Source organism: Myodes glareolus, chromosome 20 (genome assembly GCF_982192425.1).
Source record: "Myodes glareolus chromosome 20, mMyoGla1.1, whole genome shotgun sequence".
Classification (NCBI taxonomy): domain Eukaryota; kingdom Metazoa; phylum Chordata; class Mammalia; order Rodentia; family Cricetidae; genus Myodes; species Myodes glareolus.
Genome location: NC_142045.1, coordinates 11,709,617 through 11,729,310, shown reverse-complemented (window position 1 = coordinate 11,729,310; position 19,694 = coordinate 11,709,617).

The following is a 19,694-nucleotide window of genomic DNA, read 5'->3' as shown; positions in this document are numbered from 1 at the left end:
TTTTTCTGGTTTGAACCTGAGCAGGTCTCAGGTACTCCATCAGTGTATCTCTGAGTCATCTGGCCTCGGCCCTGTTGTGTTTGGAGACACCGTTTCCTTAGTGTCCACCACCTCTGGCTCTCACAGTCTTGCCGCATTCTCTGCTACATAGATCTCTGAGCCCTTGGGGAGAGTCTTGGTAAAGACATTCCATTTAGAGCTGAGTCTCTAGACTTCCTGACTCTCTGCACAGTGTCCAGTTTTGGGTCTCTGTGTTAGTTACCATCTACCTCAAGAAGAATCCGCTCTGATGGGAGTGAGTGATGCTCTGCTCTGTGGGTTTAGCTCAGTGCCATGAAGAGTCATTTTATTGCTTGTTCCTTTAACAGAATAATAGCATTAGGTTTTTCTCTAGGGTCTATGACCTTTCTAATATCAAGTCCTTAGCTACTTTATCATTGTTAGGTATAATTTTAACACATGAAGTGGGATGTAAAGAAAGAAACTGGGAAAACAGTCTCAAAAAATATCTTGGGCTAAGTCTAAGAACCTAAGTGAAGGACTTGCAAAATAAAAACTTTAAGACAATGAAGACAGAAACCAAAGAATACAAAAATGACTGAAAAACCTCCGATGCTCATGGTTAATTTTGTGATGAAGGTCATCCTACCCTTTGAAGGTCACAGCTACCTACAAATTCAGTCAATTCCTATCAAAATTCCAACACAATTCTTCACAAATGATGAGAGACAATCTTCAACTTTATGTGGAACACACACACACACACACACACACACACACACACACACACACACACAAACGCCAGGAAAGCTAAAGTAATCCTGAATAATAAAAGAACTGTTGGAAGCAACACAAGTGTTGTTAAGTCTACTTAACCGTACTAGACCTCCTTTGGAGTGCAAGTTCTGCGCCACACAGCTGATCTGGACAGTTTCTTCCATCTCCCACCGGGGCAGGACCATGCCTATCAGGAATACGAGCACACTGAAGAGTCTCAGTTCAATAGGAAGCTAGACCACACAGGGAGATCTTGTCTCAAAAGTACACATGGGGCATAGGAGGAAATCGTGCTATTTTTCTCATCCTCTCTCACTCTCACTTCCATTCTGCCTTGTAGCACTGTTTTACGTAAAACCTCAATGATAACATCACGAGGCCGAGTGTACTCATAAATTTCGACAGTATTGCAGTTAACTTGGCAGAACACCCTCTACAGATGCGATCAAGCGGAGTTGATTAGAGTGGAGGCGATGGCCAGGGTTTATTGCAGTGGAGCCCATGTAAACGTGGGGTCCAGAGAGGAGGAAAGCCACAGAATCAGATGTGGCAGACATACAAGTGACACTACTTTCTATGGGGTTCCAGCAGCCAGAAGAAACACATCTCTGCATAAAACAACCATCACATCAAAGCCCATAGAGGATATTTTATTCTTGAGGCAAATATGAGTGTCCATGACCACGTTCTAATGTAGAAAACATTTTGTGAAATTTTTCAATGGTTGAACTGAACAACAACAACGTCAAAATCAACAGTTAGTGCATTTTTCAAATGCACTCGTGTATTTGGAAATCAGCCTATAGATATAGAACTCTGATGTTTTCAGATGCCTTTCATAGTTCTAGAGTTGGTGGGAGCCATTGGGTCTGTTACACAATCTAAAAGGTTTTACCTAAAAGTCACAAGGATGTAAAGTGAAGAACGGAATTCATTGTAAGGTGAGCAATGAATGACGAGAACATCAGAGCAAACTTGCAGAATCACTGCCTACTTCATCCTCACTATATGACAATGGCTGCACCAAAATATTCTGCAGATAAAAGAGTCTAACATTACTGTAATATACTTGAGGGTTTATGTGCAAAACAACCATATGCCATACGTCAGGCGCTATAGGTAACAGGTTTTTATTTTATTTTATTTTATTTTATTTTTTAATTTCCTGTAACCTTTATCTTGTCTGGCAAATGTTATTCTCAAGTATGTATTTGTTAAACTGAATCGAGCATCATTTTGACTGACATTAACATCTCTAGGTAGTAAATAGTGATGCCATGACTCATATCACTACCTTAATGTGTGTAATTAAATTTTTTCAACAATAAAATCAGAAGATTTTGCTAATTGGCCCAAAATCCATTCTAGAGTTTCCATTTGGGATATCCAATAGAAAAGATGTTTTTCCATTCATTACAACACCAGAGAGTGAAACAGAAAGGTCAGCATTGCTGAATTGTTGTCGGGATGATTTCCTTAATAAACCATGGGTGAGTCGATTAGCTATCAAAGAGCCCTTTTTCCTTCCAGCTACTCCCATGTCTCTACTGGAAAACCTGCTTTGCTCCCGTTCTGTGTTAAATCACTTCCACATCGACGAGAACTTCTGAAAAATGCAAATAGTTCTGGTGTGAAATATCATCAATATTAATTTAAAAGGAAGAACCTTTATCTTTAACATGTTCAGGTCACTGAAATTGCCTGCCCGGATCATTTAGAAGGTAGAATTTAAATTGAAAAATTGATGGAAAGCTGTCTGGCTCAAACACTAGTACGTAGCACCCCAGTAACAATCAGTTGCTATGCAACAACCTTTAAACCATAACAGAAACTTTTTTTTGTAATTTTATTAAATTATAAAAGATTCCATTTACGCCCCTCTTCCCAACACCCTCCCACTCCCCCCCCCTCCCTCTCCTCCTCCCTCTTTGTCCCTAAGGGCAGTCAGGGTTTCAAGCCCTGTGGGAAGTTCAAGTTCGTCCCCCCTCCCTCCAGGTCCAGGAAGGTGAGTATCCAAACAGACTGGATCCCAAAAATCCAGTATATGCAGAGGAAACTAGTCCCAGTGTCATTGTCAATGGCTTCTCAGAAAGACTCCGGGTCAGCCACATTCAGAGAATCCGGCCACATTCAGAGAATCTGGTTGGATCACGTGCTCGTTCAGTCACAGTCCAACTGCCCTTGGTAAACTCTCATTAGATCCGACCCCTTGTATCAGTGGGTGATAACATCCCTCGCAGTCCTTCGTCATTTTCTTCCTCTTCTGCTCCTGATTTGGACCTTGGGGGGCTCAGTCCGGTGCTCCAATGTGGGTCTCCGTCTGTATCGCCATCCATCGCCAGATGAAGGATCTATGGTGATAAGCAAAATATTCATCAGTATGGTTATGGGCCAAGGCCGGTTCAGGCACCCTCTCCTCTGTCCAGAGAACAATCTGGGGATCTCTCCTTGGACCTGGGATCCCATATATAATCAAGTTTCCTATAAACCCTAAAATAACTCCCTTAGTTGAAATATATTCTTCCCTGATCCCATATTCATCCTTCCTCCCTTCCCCCCATCCCGGGTACCATAACAGAAACTTAATTTTTAATAAAATAATAGCTGTTTGGAGTCTACCTGAGCTAAAGCTATGCATTTATAGATAAGTGTCTTTTTCTGATTCCATTTTTATGTGCTAGTAATACATCTCTTTCCTAAAGAAAGAATGCTTTGATGGAATGAGTCATCCATCCTGACAAAATTTGAAAGGGTGGCATGTTTGTCTAAAAGACAGAAACTGTTCATGAGAACAGTGTGCTTGGTGCTTCTTTATCATCTTTTGCTGAAAAACTCATTACAACACACAAATCTGTCTTCTACAAGTGATATGGGATTCCCCTCTGTATGCTGTGAATACCATTGGTGAATAAAGAAACTGACTTGGCCTGATAGGGTAGAGTAGAGCTAGGTGGGGAAACTAATCTGAATCCTGGGAGAAAGAAGGTGGAGTCAGGAGAAGCCAGGTAGCCTTGACAGAAACAGGCACCAGAACTTTACCCGGTAAGCCACAGCCACTTGGTGATACACAGATTAATTAAAATGGGTTAAATTAAGATGTAAAAGCTAGCCAATAAGAAGTTAGAACTAATAGGCCAAACAGTGATTTAAATAATACAGTTTCTGTGTGGTTATTTCAGAAGTCTGGACAGCCAGGAAACAAACAAGTGGCCTCCTACAATATACATGGTGAAACATATGTCGTTAGTGACCATTAATCAAATGTACTAGAAAATAAGCGCTGTGATCCAATCCAAACATCAGTTCCTAAGGAAGAAAGTGAAATATCCAGTTCATGTTGAACATTATTGAAATAAGTGGCAATTTACTCCAGTGGTATATGAGCGAAACCAGTTAAGGGTCAGGACTTCGTCAATATTGAAGCATTGATCTCGGTGGCAGGATTTCCGTAAGATACTTCCCAGGGACCACATTTATAGCCTCTTCTATCACATCCTTGTGCACCTCGGTACCACAGCAGGTACTCAGTCTCACACAAAACTTTCACGTCAGCCTGGATGGAACTTCAGAAATTATAAGAGCAATCCCCTCTTCTATCCATATGAATTCTCCTTCTGAGAAACAGAAACGATTGAACCATACATATCACAAAATTTTGTCAAAATAATCTCTCTACTTTTGAAACACAAAAGAAACACCTTTAATCCCAGCACTTGGGAGGTAGAGGCAGACAGGTCTATGAGTTTGAGGCCAGCCTGGTGTACAAAGTAAGTCCAGGACAGTCAGGGTTACACAGAAAAAAACCTGTCTCAAAAAATCCAAAAAAAGGAGAATGGTCCCAGTTTGCACTATTATGCACACACATGTGTGCATGCATGCACACACACACACATACACACGTCTTGTATGATCTAATTGTTTGTGCCTTTTAAACCATTTATATACCAAAACCTAATATCCAGAGAAATGATTTAGAGTTTTGGAGTCTTTGGGAAATGGATTCATAAAAGCTTTAATCTCCTATTTAAAGAATGTAATTATAAGAATTGAAAATAAGCAAAGGAGTTTTGTTTAACTGTATGTTTGTTTATGAAAACCATGGAAGCATATTCTTCCGAAAGGAGGTGAGGGTAGATCCGGTTTTGTTCTAGAAGATTCACACAATAAGGATGGTTGTGGAGCCAGAAAAGAGAAAGGCACCATAGAAGGGCTGACTCAGTTACCCACTTGCTCTTCTTTATGTTCAGAGGGACCGTGTTTATAAAAAGCTGAAAAAGAAATGTAATCACTGAGCCGGGCTTTGAAAGTAACGGTGAAACTTTCTGAAGCTTAACAAGAAAGAAGGAATGTAGGATGGAGGGAAGGGCATGAGAAAAAAAGGAACAAAGACAGATGGAAGAGACAGAGGAAAAGGTAACAGAAAGTGGCAGGAGAAAAGGAGGGGTGAATAGAGAAGAAAGAAGAGACACAGAGTTAGTAAAGACACACAAAGAAGAGTAAAGGGCTCTATCAGAATCTTACACCTTGACATTACCTACAAGAGACTTTTATTTTAGTACCTACCCCCCCCCCACAGACAGTTTCAAGCACAAGAAAACTTGCAAATTGCTTGCAGAACCTTACTTACCTAGCATTCCCCAGCCAGGTAATACAATAAAAACAATCTTTAAATTTTGTTCTGATTGCATGTTCCATGTCATTTTTTTCTGTGTATACTACATTTCATAGTAACCTTCAAGCAAAGGGTTGTCTCTTAGCATGATGTAGTAGACATATACAAGCACAGTCCAGGACAGGAAGAGTCTTCACGGAGATTAGAATATTTCTGCCCTGAAAATCAGAGACATATGTGGCCAAGACTGAGGATACCTAGGTAGCTGTCAGATAAAAGTGTACACTGGTTCACCCTTCACAAGCCACAAAAGTGTGTGCGACCACATCCTCCTACCTAGTCCCAGTTACTGACACCCCATGCGAAGTCCAGAGCTTGGCAATGGGTTTCTTCATTTTTTTTTTATTTTTTTGAGATAGAGTCTCACTAAACCTCAATCACATGGATTGGGCTGGACTGGCTTGCCAGCAGGTATCAGGAATCCTTTTGCCCCCACCTCCAGAGCTGAGATTGTAGGTACACGCTGCATGTTAGACTTCCAAATGGGTGCTGGGGATCAAACAAAGGTCCTCATGCCGGGGCAACAAGTTTACTGACTGATCCATTCTCCCTTCTTGTCTAAAGAAATTTGGTGAAAAGGATTCATCTTTTTTTAGTGTTAAGGGGCTTAACTGATTGAAACTCTGCTCTGAGTGATTTTCATTTGCAACACGCTGCCTTATTTTTCCCTAGTATCTACTTTCCTCCAGGTCGATACTAGTTAGTGCATCAAAATATAAATGAGAATTGCTTGCTAATCATAGTTTGTTGGCAGGCTCCTCCTGACTTTCTTTCTGAATAAGGAGGGGAGATAAATCTTATGAAGCTGCTATAAAATTGCTTTATTAATATAGTTCTCCTTCTGAAGACAAATAATTGTCTTAATCAGTCACACAAAACTTCCTTGTGTGCCTCTGTGCTCCCTATGTTCAGAACATTGCCCTGCTGGCCAGTCTCTTTGTCTTGCCTTTAAGCTGCCACTTAGCTCTCCCCATCACTTTGGCAACTATTAGACTGTATTTTTCTTTATGCTAACTCATTTACAGGCTTCTCTTCCCCTAGCCTTAGAGTCTTTCTTTACTTGGAGATGTATTTACCTGTAACAAAGCAGCCTGGTAGGCTTGTTTCACATCCAACATGCTAATTCCTTTGAAATCTGTGTCTCTCTTCTGTACCTCTCCCAAATGCCCTCAGGTATCTTCCTCCTGTCCTTGGTATTTTTCTGAAAGTCAAGCCACGTGATGAGCTCAGTTGAGCATGATGCTTTAACATAGAGAAACAAATCACACATGTTCAGTTCCCACGATGCTAATCTGGTACTTTTCTCTCCCACCAGTTGGAATGTACATCAGGCTAAAATGGGTTCATTCTTATCTGTTTGAGGCACTATGTGGGTCATTTTCATGATGATTGCAAGAAATGTGTCCAGGAAGAGTAAAACTAAGCAGTGACATCTAGCCACATCCTGTTATACTTTTTCTTCCTTCATTAAAAAACACACACACACACACACACAATTTTATTATTTATTTATTTGCTGGTTTGTTTGTTTTTGCAACACTAGTGACGTCTCCCTGTGGTTTTGAATTGAATTTCACTGATAACTAACAATGCTAAGCAACTTCCCAAACAACTTTTTGCCCTTCATTTTGTCATCTCTTAATAAACACGGTTTTGAATCCTATGCTAAATTCCCACTGAAGTTAATCTGTTTGGAAGCTGATTTGTTTATTTGCTGCTGAGCTGTAGGGTTGTCTTCTGTGGTTTTAAAGATTAATCTTTTGCTAGATGAATGGTTTGTCAATGTTTTCTCCCATTCTATGACCTTTCTTCTTATTTGCTCCTTTGGTTTGCAGAATATTTTTTTCTACTTTTGCTTCCATTGATTACACTTTTGATGTAATATTCAAGAACTTATTACCAAGACCAAAATCCAGAATCTGTTCTTGATTTTTTCTCAATTTTATACTTTATAGGTGTGTGTCCCTGTTTAAACATGTCTAGTGGAAATACAATCAATCCTTTAAAGCCTGTCCTCCCATATTAAGTGTAGCAGATGTATAAGATATGGAAGCTAGCAAAATTGCCAAAAATCAATAAAATGTGAAAGAAAATATGAGCTGGGTTGGGAGGACATGTCTGTAATCACACTACTCAAGAGACAGTGGCAGAATAGTGAGTTCAAAGCCAGCCTGGGCAAGATAATGAGATCTGTCTTCAAACAAAGAAAGATACAGTGAATTGTTATTCACTCTTGAAAAGAAAGAAATCTTGACAGTTGTGATGTACTGTATAACATTATATGGAGTTAAAAAAAAAACAGAGAGAAGAACCGGTATTGAAACACATCACTTACACAGTGAATCTAAAATAGTCTTCAAGTATCCAATCGCAGTAGAATAGGCAGAGACAGTAGCATATGGGAGAGCCAGTGTCAAAGAGGGAACTTTTTATAGCTTGTCTATTTTGAAAACTAGTATATTAGAGGTTGTTTTTTCCCTCCTGGTACTGAAAAGTATAATATTTCTGTTTTTGTTTAGATTCTCCCCAAATATGAAAGGTACTGTAAAATGCCCATTGTCACTGCAAGCTATTATCAGACTAGGTGACTGCCTAACAACTTTACAGATTTCCTGAAGAAAAATAAGAAGCTGCTCTGAGAAGCCACTCAGCAAACGAAGCAGCTCACCCAGTGACAATTACCCTGAGAAACAGAATAACATAAAAGGGGAAAAAATGTTTCTGAAATATATCACATACATAACATAGAAGCATGCACTTTGAGTGAGCACACATGCACAGATACTAATACTAGTACATATGCGGAGACATTAGATCGCTAATATATTATGGATGAAATTGAAAAACACAGTCATTGGGGGGAAAGTCATATTATAAATATTTCTCAAACTACAAGTGCAATTATTGTGCAATCAGCAGTCACATTCCTGAGCTCAAAGCCTAGAGCAGCAAAGGTGCACATTCCAGTAAAAATATGTGCAGGCCTATGATAGCTAGTCTTGTGGCATAAGGCAAAGCTGGGAACAATCCACAGATCCTTCAACCATGGAGTGATGAAAGAAGCAGTGACCATACTGTGAAAGACCACCACGTGCCGACAATACTAGGGTCGCTAGGAGGAAAGACTCTAGTCCTTCAAGGCCAATGTTCATGACATTGCACAGCAGTGTGTGACAAGTTACCATGTAAAGAACCAAGTAAAGACTACACCCCATACCATTCGTATGCTACACATCACTCCTTTCTCTTTAAACTTTAGGGGGAAGGACATGTTTTGAAAAGGTATCTTGGTCAGAATATCAGCATATATGGAGTAGGGGCTCATGAGTCCTACCACTAGAGCTGCTGGCAATTAATGGTAGTTATGGGAGGATTGATCAGTTTCTCTGGCAATGTGGCTCCTGAGAAGAATGTCCTATACCCAAGAACATACAGGAACCACTAAGTGAACTTAAGTGTTAAAAGAACACAAGAGAGTGGTAGGAAAATGTAGTGGAGGGGATAGAAGAAGAGTTGGAGGAAGGAGAATAAAAGTGAATTGGATTCAAAATGTACATTGTATGTACTATATCTCAGGGAAAAAATATCAAAAAAGTGAGTTGATTATCAAGAAACAATAATATGATTATACTTACATAAATAATATTGATGTAACAAAAAAGAAGAGAAGAGTGATGATATGTCCCATACCTAACCCAATATAAATGCCCTCTGATGGTGTATTCCCCTGTAAAACTGAACAACCGGAAATAGACTACTTATGAAGATGGCAGGTGGTGATCTCTTGACTACCATTGAAACCCATAACTTAATTAAATATGACAGCTAAAAAAAATAAGGGAAAGTAACTGATGACAGGAAGGGAAAAAAGGATGCCATAATGTACAAAGAAAAACCCAGAAGGAGGTTCTTGTTTGCTGTTATTGTAGACATGGAACTTTCTTATTTAAAGCCTTCTAGCTAGAGGTCAAAGTTTATGACTGTGAGAAATAATTGCCTTTTTATAAAGCTAAACACCTAGGTAGCAAGAGAGAAACTTCAAGTTCTGTTTGAGCAACAGAAGCATTAACGGAAGTAATGAAAAAAACAAGGCTATCGTATTACAGGTTAATGAATTGCTGATGTGAATAGTTCAATCAAAGCAGGCATGTATTGATGTGCCTGTAAAAAGACAGATGGGGTATTTCATGTGCCATTCAATATAATGAATTGTCCAGAAGAAAAAAATCTTCACTATGTGTACAATCATTTATGAGCAGTGGAGGAGGAAACAAAATTATAAGAAGATGTATTTCAATTCAGCTAAGAAAGCAAGGGCATTTTTGAGAACACAAAAGAACTTTTTGGAAGTTTTCCTTTCAATCATCAGTTACTTTTCAAAAATTGGCCATTTCTCAAAGTGATTATGTATTAAACGTGCATGCATGGATGCAGTCTGGCGACCTTATTAGAATATGTAAAAAAGGAAGTGTTTCAATTCAGTAAGAACAAATGGTCAACACAGGGAAGAATTTCAGATGCAGGCAGGATGGGAACTGAATCTAAAGTATCTTGGAACAGAATAAGCAGTAACAGGGACACATATCTACGTCTAGGTCACTTTTTCATCAAACAGACCTAGCTCAGAACACAGTAGACACTCAAATGTGCATCAGTGAGAAACTGAAGGAGATTACTTATAAATGATGTGACACTCTTTAAGTACGGCTGTGTGCCACGGGCTCTCACACACAGTTTTATTTATGTGTCTCCTTTACCATTCCCCATGTCTCCCCTGCCAGTGTTATAGAATAATACGATGTGAAAACGGAGACCAAAAGATACCACCTTCTCAATCTGAGCAGCACTTTCAAGAGATTTAGAGAAGAGTACTACGTCTTCAGTCTCTACGGGCTTGAATTCCTTTCTTGGTGTGGGAAGTCCTTCTGTATATGTGATACTTTTATTGGTTAATGAACAAAGAATCTGCTTTGGACTGAGATAGGACAGAATAGAGCTAGGCAGGGAAAACTAAACTGAATGCTGGGATAAAGAAGGTGGAGTTGGGAGACACCATTTAGCCCTGCCAGAGACAGATGCCAGACAGAAACTTGCTGGTAAGCCACAGCCATGTGGCAATACATAGATTAATAGATGTGGGTTAAATTAAGGTGTAAGAGCTAGCCAATAAGAAGGTAGAGTTAATAGTTCAAGCAGTGATTTAATCAATATAGTTTCTGTGTGGTTATGTCAAGTCTGGGCAGCCAGGAACAAACAAGCAGGTTCGTACAACACTTTCTCTTCTTCTCTTTCCCTCCCCTTCTCCTTTTCTTTCAAGAAGCCCATTGCACACTGACAAGAGGTAGAGAGAAGTGTTTAGAGCAGGCATTGCCTATAGTTCCTCATACTTTCCTTTCCCAAGTTGTGTCATCAAATCAAATGAGAAGGAAAACAAGCAGTAAAATGTAATAAGAAAATTAATTCTATTATTGAAATGAATGCCAAGTTAACTCTCACGAATATTGTTCCTTTTTACTTAATGTCACCATTTAGGAGGACAGATATTAAATATCGCTCATTCCACTTCATTAAGGCCAACGAGGAGAAAAATGCATTGCAGAAAATTCTTGAAGACAAGAAGGACAGGCTGCCAATTAGTGTTGATAGCAGATAAGATAAGACTGGATAAGGGACCAGGTAAGGTGTGCTCACATTATCAGCAGAGAATTCTCCTATCCTTAGGTCCTGATGCTGACTTTCTCCAACTGGGAATACAGAGTTTACAGAACTCTCCAGAACACTCCCAACAATAGTAACTTTGCATCCTCTTCCCAGCTGGTCAGACTTAGAATTTGTCATTATAATTAATCTTGTGAAATTCTCATTTTAAAAATTGTTATGCCATTTTCTTTAGATTAAAGAATATATTAAGCATTTGAGAATTTAAACTTGCTTATTATTTATTAACCAAATGTTTCAACTAAGAAAAATATAAAGTCTAATTGAAAGAGATAGAAAACAGATGATTCAAAAAATAAGAAAGGACAAAAATAGGGCTGAGGGTGAGAGAAACTTGGCATATATTGGCCTTTACGTAAAGGCCTACCAGACAGGAGATTTTGAGAACAATCCAAGCACAGCTACCAGTAAAGGTTTTACTCTAAACTCATAGGTTTTTGTGAACAGGTTGGTTATTTGGGTCAGCTAGATGAAAATGTGGCATAAAGATCATCCTAGCTGCTAGAGCAGCAAGGAATGACAGCTATCCTACTGGATAGTTTGGAAACAGACATGAAGCATATGCTGAATCCTTGAGTCATAGCAATATTGATATGGCATTAGAGAGCTCTGACGTTCGTTGGCAATGGTTGTTTTCATCTCGTTCTGCAATTGAGCCCTGCAGTTGTTATAAAACCACAGATGGCAGATATTGTACTTCTGAGTTCGTCACACCTTGGACATATCATAATGGGGTGATTAAATGTTGGGAAAAACAAAGAAAGAGAAAGAAAAGTGATCTACCTAGAGCAAAGCAGATAATACAAATAAACCAAGTAAATGGAATTAAATTAAAATAAAAGTTAAAACAACAACAACAACAAAAAGAATGTATTAGAAGGCTGCAAAGGAGTAGCTCTCCATGGTTACTAGCTCCACACCCAATGCCCCCCACTTCTCTCTGCACCAGACTCTAAAGACACAGCACTGTGTTTGGACATGGGAGTTACTTGTTCTATACAAATGAAAACAGTTTATGTCCTGGGGATAGAGATTGCTCAATGGCTTACTACTATGGTAACAAGAGATAACACAAAAGAAGCGCCCAATAAAGCTATTATAACTCCTACATTTCAGAAAAGTGGTTTTAGAAGTCTTTAAAGATTCATAGCTACTTTTTGTTGCTTTTTCATATGATTCTTAAACTGCTTTTAAGATACTTCTAAGAATGCAACTAAAAAATGAAGTTTAAAGAATTAAATAGAAAGAAATCCATTTCTTCCTTCCAAAAGGAAAGGAAAAATCATTCATTAGCCTGTGTTGAACAAAGCTATTATTGTTGCAATGCTCTTTGTATAGAGAAAGGCAGGTGCCATGAGGGCTTAGGTAAGAGGGAGCTGTAACGAAGAAACCTCTCATAAAGTAGCACCACACCTGAAAGAGATCAATGGAGGAGTGTTCATTAAATTAAGACAAGATGTATTGATTGGCAGGAGGGGAGAAGAGCCTCAGGGGACTTCTGATGGTCTGAAAGCAGGAGAGAGAGGCAGAGATAAGTGAACTAAGTTGTTTTCATTCTGTTTCCTTTATCTAAAGTTGAGTTTGCAGTGTAACTACTAGAACACATAAAGAAAAGGAAATGGAGTATGAGAAAACCAATAGACTTCAGCAGTTCATAAAGTGGAGAGGGATGGAAGCTGTGCTCACTATAGAAGAGTGCTTATAAGATTTAGGTCCGAAATTTGAGTCTGTTTTTAGTGGAATGTTATACAATTATATCTGTATAATGAAAATATTCAAAGAATATTCTTAATTGCACTGCTGAGATGCTAAGAAAAGGCAGGCACCTTTTATAAATCTCAGAAAATGGAGAATAAAAACATAGAATAACCAGTAAAATAAATGGCCATATTAAAAATATGGCAGTGTCTTATAAGAAGGAGATTCCACCTACTAATGTTCTTTTATTCTCACCTCCTACCAACATCAGTCGATTTGCTGTTTGTAAACCACTTTCTACACTCTCATAATTATAAACTCTATTAAGAGTCCACGATGAGCAGAAAATAGAACTAATGGTTTAATTCATAAAGAAAGCATGCTTTACAGACATCTCATTGGTGTGGGATGTCCTTCTGTATATGTGTTGCTTTTATTGGTTAATGAATAAAGCTGCTTTATGTCAGGGAGGAATACAGTAAGGCGAGAATTCCATGCAGATAGAGGAGGAAAGAAGGCAGACTCAGGCAGATGCCATGGCAAAGGAGAAAGATGTCGGGAACCTTACCAGTAAACCATGAGCCTTATGGTAAAATACAAAATAATAGAAATGGGCTAATTCAAGATGTAAAAGTTAGTTAATAAGAAGCCTAAGCTATTGACCAATCAATGTTGTAATTAATACAGTTTTGGGTCTGGGAGGCTGGGAACTATTGAGCAGCCTTGACCACATCTCATTGTTCATTTAGTCAATAAATATATATTACCTATTTTGTCCCACAAACTTTACCAAATTTGATATCAAGTCCTAACCCCTAAGCAAATGAAACCCAATATATATGGAATCTGTGGAGGGCATAGGTAATTACTTGGATAAATATATGATTACAAAAGTATGAATCCTCAGTAGTCTAAATAAAAAAAAATATCCCTACAAATCTAGGTCCTTGCCTATAGGCATGATTTGGGAGGTTCGAAAACTTTGGAAAATGAGGTCTAGTTGGAGAACTTAGGTTTCTCGGGGTTTTCCTTAACCATGTATCTCCTGATATCATGGCATTCTGCTTATGTTTCCAGAGTCGAACAACCATGGGGTAAACACTGAAACTTGGAATTGGCATCACTATGCACATCATTTTCTTCAAAGTATCGGGTTTTTGGTCAAAATGATGAAACTTAACTAGCACAGCATCTAAAATAGAGGATACCATCAAATTCTACAACAGCAAAATGCCATCTATTATGGTAGCCTTTTTTCTCAAAAATCAGAACAAAAATATTCTTTTAAGGCAAGATCTCATTATTTAGTTCAGAAAAGGTCATGATAGTTAAAAGCACCATAATATGGGCAAGGGAGGTGACTCGGGGGACAAAGCCTTGTTTGTTCAAGCCTGGATACCGAGTCTGGATCCCTAGTTTTCACATGAAAATCCAGAATAGTATAGAGGCCCACCTGTCATTCCAGTGGTCAGGATACAGAGATGAGAAAACCTCAGGGTCTTTGTTACCACCATGGTCAGTAGAGTAACTGTTATCAGGAGACAAGAAGGTAGTTCAGTTCAACACAATGCAATAGTCGATGTTTCAAACTTCAGGGGACTGCCCCCTAGTCATATCTTTTAAACATATTTAATCAGAGTACAATTCAGTGAAAAGTTTCCTGGTGATAAAATTTGCTCAATCTTATGTGCATATAAAGCCAAACATGACGACACTGAAACTCTTTGTAAAGTGCAAAGGACATCAACTATAAGGAAAGGTTCTATACATTTACTGAGAAAACAAGCTCAAGATAAGAGTCTGGGGGAGGGTCTGCTGTGTCTTGGTCATAAAGAGAGCACAAAAGTCACCAGGCTATTAACCATATCAAATTCTTGTCTTGTGTGCAGAAAACAGGTTATACATCTCTCCCTTTGAAGAGACAACCCTATGTGTTTAACATTCCTGGTTCCTTAGTGCTTGTCTGTGAGCACAGGCACCTATGTGCCTCCTACAGGAAATAACAGGGCAAACTGGCTTGCTCAACTATTCAAATAAGTAAGCTCTCAATTCTTCAAAAGGCCTTGCTTTAACTACCATTTTACTAAATAATTCCTAACTACATTTTAAACATTTTTCTGTATGCCCAAAGATAAGTGAGGCTCTTACTATTCATCAAAGAAAATTTTCTTTGCAATAGACAAAAGGATCATTACATAAAACTACAACTGATCAAAATGCAGAGAATAAGAGACCTGTAGTTTTCGGTCCCAACAGTTACTTCTACAATACAATTCCTAGGGTTAGGGCTCAGGAATCATTGCAGAATAGAGGGTAGAAATATTTGAAGAACCAGAGGCACAGGAAGTTTGCTGTGAGATTGTATCACCTAGAAAAGGTAGTCTGTACCCATGAAGTTTCATCAACATGGCTGCCTAAATAAGACCTGGACTGCGTAGTGTTATAAGAAAGACAGTGCATCAATATACAAGGTAGACTGATATTGAAGAAGAAATCTAACTTCAACTTTGGCCATTCAAATGAGGGCAGATATATCGGTATCACCATTCATGAATGGGTTAGCATTCAGACACACGAACACAGTGTAGTAACTTGAAAGAAAAGTGCTCCCATAGGAAGTGTCACTATTAGGAGGTAGGGCATTGTCGGAGGAGGTGTGGCCTCGTTGGACAAAGTGTGCTACTGTGGAGGTGGACTTTGAGGTCTCATATATGCTCAAGCCATGTCCAGTGATACAGTTCACTTCGGGTTATCTGAAGATCAAGAGAGAGAAATCTCAATTACTCCAGTACCATGTCTGACTGCATGCTGCCATGCTTCTCGCCATGATGATAAGGGACCAAACCTCTGAAACTGTAAGAAAGCCTCAACTAAATTCTTTTCTTTATAAAAGTTGCTATGGTCGTGATGCCTCTTCACAGCAATAGAAAACCTAACAAAAATATATGCAAAAATGTATAACACCAATTCTATTCTGATGTGGGATTCCCCTCTGTATGTTGTGAATACCATTGGTTAATAAAAAAGCTGGCTTGGCCTGATAGGATAGAGTAGAGCCAGGTGGGGAAAACTAAATTGAATGCTGGGAGATAGGAGGTGGAGTAAAGGAGAAGCCATGGAGCCACCAAGGGTGACAGACATGCTGAAACTTTGCTGGTAGGCCATGACCTCACGGTGAAGTTAGGCCAAGCAGTGATTTAAATAATATAGCTTCTGTGTGATTATTTCAGGAGTCTGGGTGGCCAGGAATCAAACAAGTGGCTTCTTACAACACTGTTCATTGAATATTTTTAAACCCAAATCAAATTTTGTCATTTCTAATTTAAAACAGTGTGTGGATTGAGTTGTAGAATATAAAAATGAGAAGCAATGAACTATGCCCATAAGAAAATAAAGCAAATCTGGTCAAAGATAATGAGGACATAGGGCTGGAGCAAGAGTCAGGATTCCAGGAGAAGAGCTATACAGAAACAGGACTTTATATACACTGCCTGCAGTAGATGTCGTGGATCTTAAACTACATGAGGAAGCTACAGATCATAAACTACAGGAGGAAATACTCCCCGGAATGGGAAACTGGATTCTTTTTTACTTAGAAGGCTGTCAGAGTGTGGAATCATTTGGCATATTACCTAAGAAAAAACACCGTTGTTTCATAATCTGAAAATTCTGTCATATCTGTTAGTCTTAGGCAGACACCTGGAAAGATGGCAAGAAGACCCTGCAGTAATAGGAAGAGAAAAGGTGGGAAAGAAACGGAGTAAAAATGGCACGTGGACAATTGGAAGCAATTTCCCACGCTCACATCTGTACACGACTCTAGCGTGCCGCTCTCTGTTGCTCAGCACTGCTCGAGGGAACCCACACATTCTCCTAGCTGACTCACTTAATTACGCTCCACCTCTCAAATCACAAAGACATGCCTTGCCTTCCCCTTATCTGATGAAAAGAATGCTGCTTTTCATTTCTCTGAGAAAGAAATAGCACCTATTCGGCCACTTGTTTTGCTTTTTTGTTTTATCAAATGTTACTCACATGAAGCAACTTCAGGGGGCAAAAATTGATTCTGGCTTAGAGCTTATGGGATCATGGGCTACAGAGGTGGAGCAGGGACGGTGGCAGGAGCTAGAGAGCAGGCGGCCACACTACTGGACAGTCGAGAAGCAGAGTGAGGTAATGCTGGTGTTCTCTGGCGTTCTCATTTTTCTAGAGTGGGCACTCAGCCCACTGGATGATGTGATCCAGATTGGGGGTGAGCCTTTCTTTCTCAGTCAAATATTTCTGGAAACACACTCAGATCCCTCCGAGATACCCCAGAGGTAATTTTCATGGTGATTCTAAATCCAATGAGATTGACAACAAAAGCTAACCACAACAACCACTTAGAAATACCCTGAAGTCCTTAATTGCACTGAGCTTTCTCCACACTCTAAACATCTCCACAGGTGCCAAGAAATTTTTCTACTCCTCTTTGATAAGCATAAAGTCCTCAGACTGGACTGTGGCTTGGTGGTAGATCTCTTTCCTGGCAAACGCTATGCCCTGGACTCCATCTCAAGCATCTAACCAAACCCATCCAAAGAACTTTGGAGGGACTGTCCACTCTCCTCTTTCTCCATTTCTCTCCTCTATTTCTATGAGCCACTGAGTTGTGCTTTCTTCCCCAGCACACCTCCTGTTACTAATACAGATACAAACAGCCCCACATTTCTGAAACCCGAAGTGACTATTTGGCCTACATCCAATCTACTTACTGACTCAATAAGCCAACTTACTTAACTGACTTTACTGACTCACTAAGCCATTCCCCAGGACTTTTCTTCAGGCCTCTAATCCAACCTTTTCCATTTCTCTGTCTCTCTGTAATAATTCCCATGCTCCTTTGTAGCCCCTCATTTGTCAGCCTGGTCTCTCTCTCTGTGGAAGTGCCCCAGGACCAAAGTCATAAATATATTTTTTTTCTTTCACACTCACATCTTTGTTGATCTGACTCAAGTTTCTCAGCTTTATGAGCAGTCTGATGTTTCCCAAAGCCTCATACCCAGTTTGGATAACTCTGTACCATCAAACCTGAATATATTACTGTCTTTGGATCATTTTGGAGTTTGACTTTTTTTTGTTTGTTTTGGAGACAAACTTTTACACCACAGCCCAGACGGACGCCATTGGATTTCCATGCCAGCACTGAACTCTTGGAAGTTTTCCTGCAGCTGCTCTTCAAGTGTTAGGATTACAAACATGAGCCTCCATGTCTATCTGTGTCGCTTGTGTTTTGAAATAGCATGTATTACTCCCCTAATGTGCCTAAATTAAAGCTCCTATTCATCTAGATCCATGGGTTCACTCTGTTTTGTTCCAATTAATGCTGATCTCTAGTTGCTTAGGTCAAAGGCTTCACATATGTCCTTTCTTTCACACTGAAGTTTCAATCTAAAAGCAAATCCTTTGCTCTCCATTGCAAATCCATTTAGCATACTTTCCATTTTCTTAAATTTCTTGAGATTTATTTGTTGTCTAGCAAGCATGTATCTGGGAGAACACTCTATGAATAACTTGAAAGGAATATGTATTCCACTCTGTCAGAAGTGGAGTTCTGTATTGTCCCCTGGGATAGTTTTTGACTGTCAGTTTCATGAAATACCTTTTTCCTATCATTTCCCTTGCAGTGTATGTGTTTTTTAGAGTGAGAATGGACTGACTGAAGCCAAAAGAAAGCTGGATCCTGGCTTTCACAATATATATGTTAAAATAAGATGAATACAGTATCTATAATTTGTATTTTAAAATTAAATACTGTATATTATGCAATTTCATATAGAAAATCATATTTTATACAGAAATTTTGTTATTCAGTATCTGTTGCACCTTTTATTAATAAAGTTTATTCTTAGTAACAACACATCTTAATTTCTTCCACTACATCATCTCTTTACTTTCTCCAACTAGGGCCTTTCACACACACACACACACACACACACACACATGCATACGCACAAACACACATATATATCCTCCTACAGGTTCTTTTTTCCTCTTCATTTCTTTTTATTTTGTTGTGCAAACTATTGGATTTAACCAGGAAGTCTATATGACGGTAAGTAAGGAAATTTCCAATGGAACTTGGAGGGCTCACAGCTGGGTACAAATCCAGAGGTAATGCCTTATTTAATTTGCTTACATTTAAAGTAATCTTAATAGGTAAGAATTTACTCAAAAGAACAAATTAATGTTGAGAATGCTGGGCATCAATAAAGAGAAGCTAGAGATGTTGCATTACCTATTTTTTAAAAATAACACAAAACTATATTAATTATCAGTTTTCTAAACCATGGAATTTGGTTATGGCACCCAGAACTGATTATAAAAGGTGAATGTAGTTGATAAGTATGAATAATATACTTTAAACTTACTGGGAATAGATCTTAAATGTTTATGCTACCAAAATAAGTAAATAAATATGGAAGCTGTACGAAGTGTTGGAGACAGTAACTTCCTTGAGATGCCATTTGTCAATGTCTATGTACATCTAAACTTCACACTGAACATTATCATTTAATTGAGCATTTATGTATTTACAATAATAAATTTAGAGTGAAAGACTGTGAGTGCCCAGGGTCACCACCTGGGGTCATGTTGGAGTCCAGGAGCCATGCTGTTGCTAACCACATGCTGAAATAGGAAACCTGCCTGTCACCTGAGGTCATGGTGACATCCAGCCCTAGCTGTTGCTGTTGCCCATGTCTGGGTCTGGACTTCTACAGCAGCTCGGGTCTGTGTTGATGTTCACTGCCTATGGCTTGAACCATGTGTTGAATTATGTGTTGAAGTA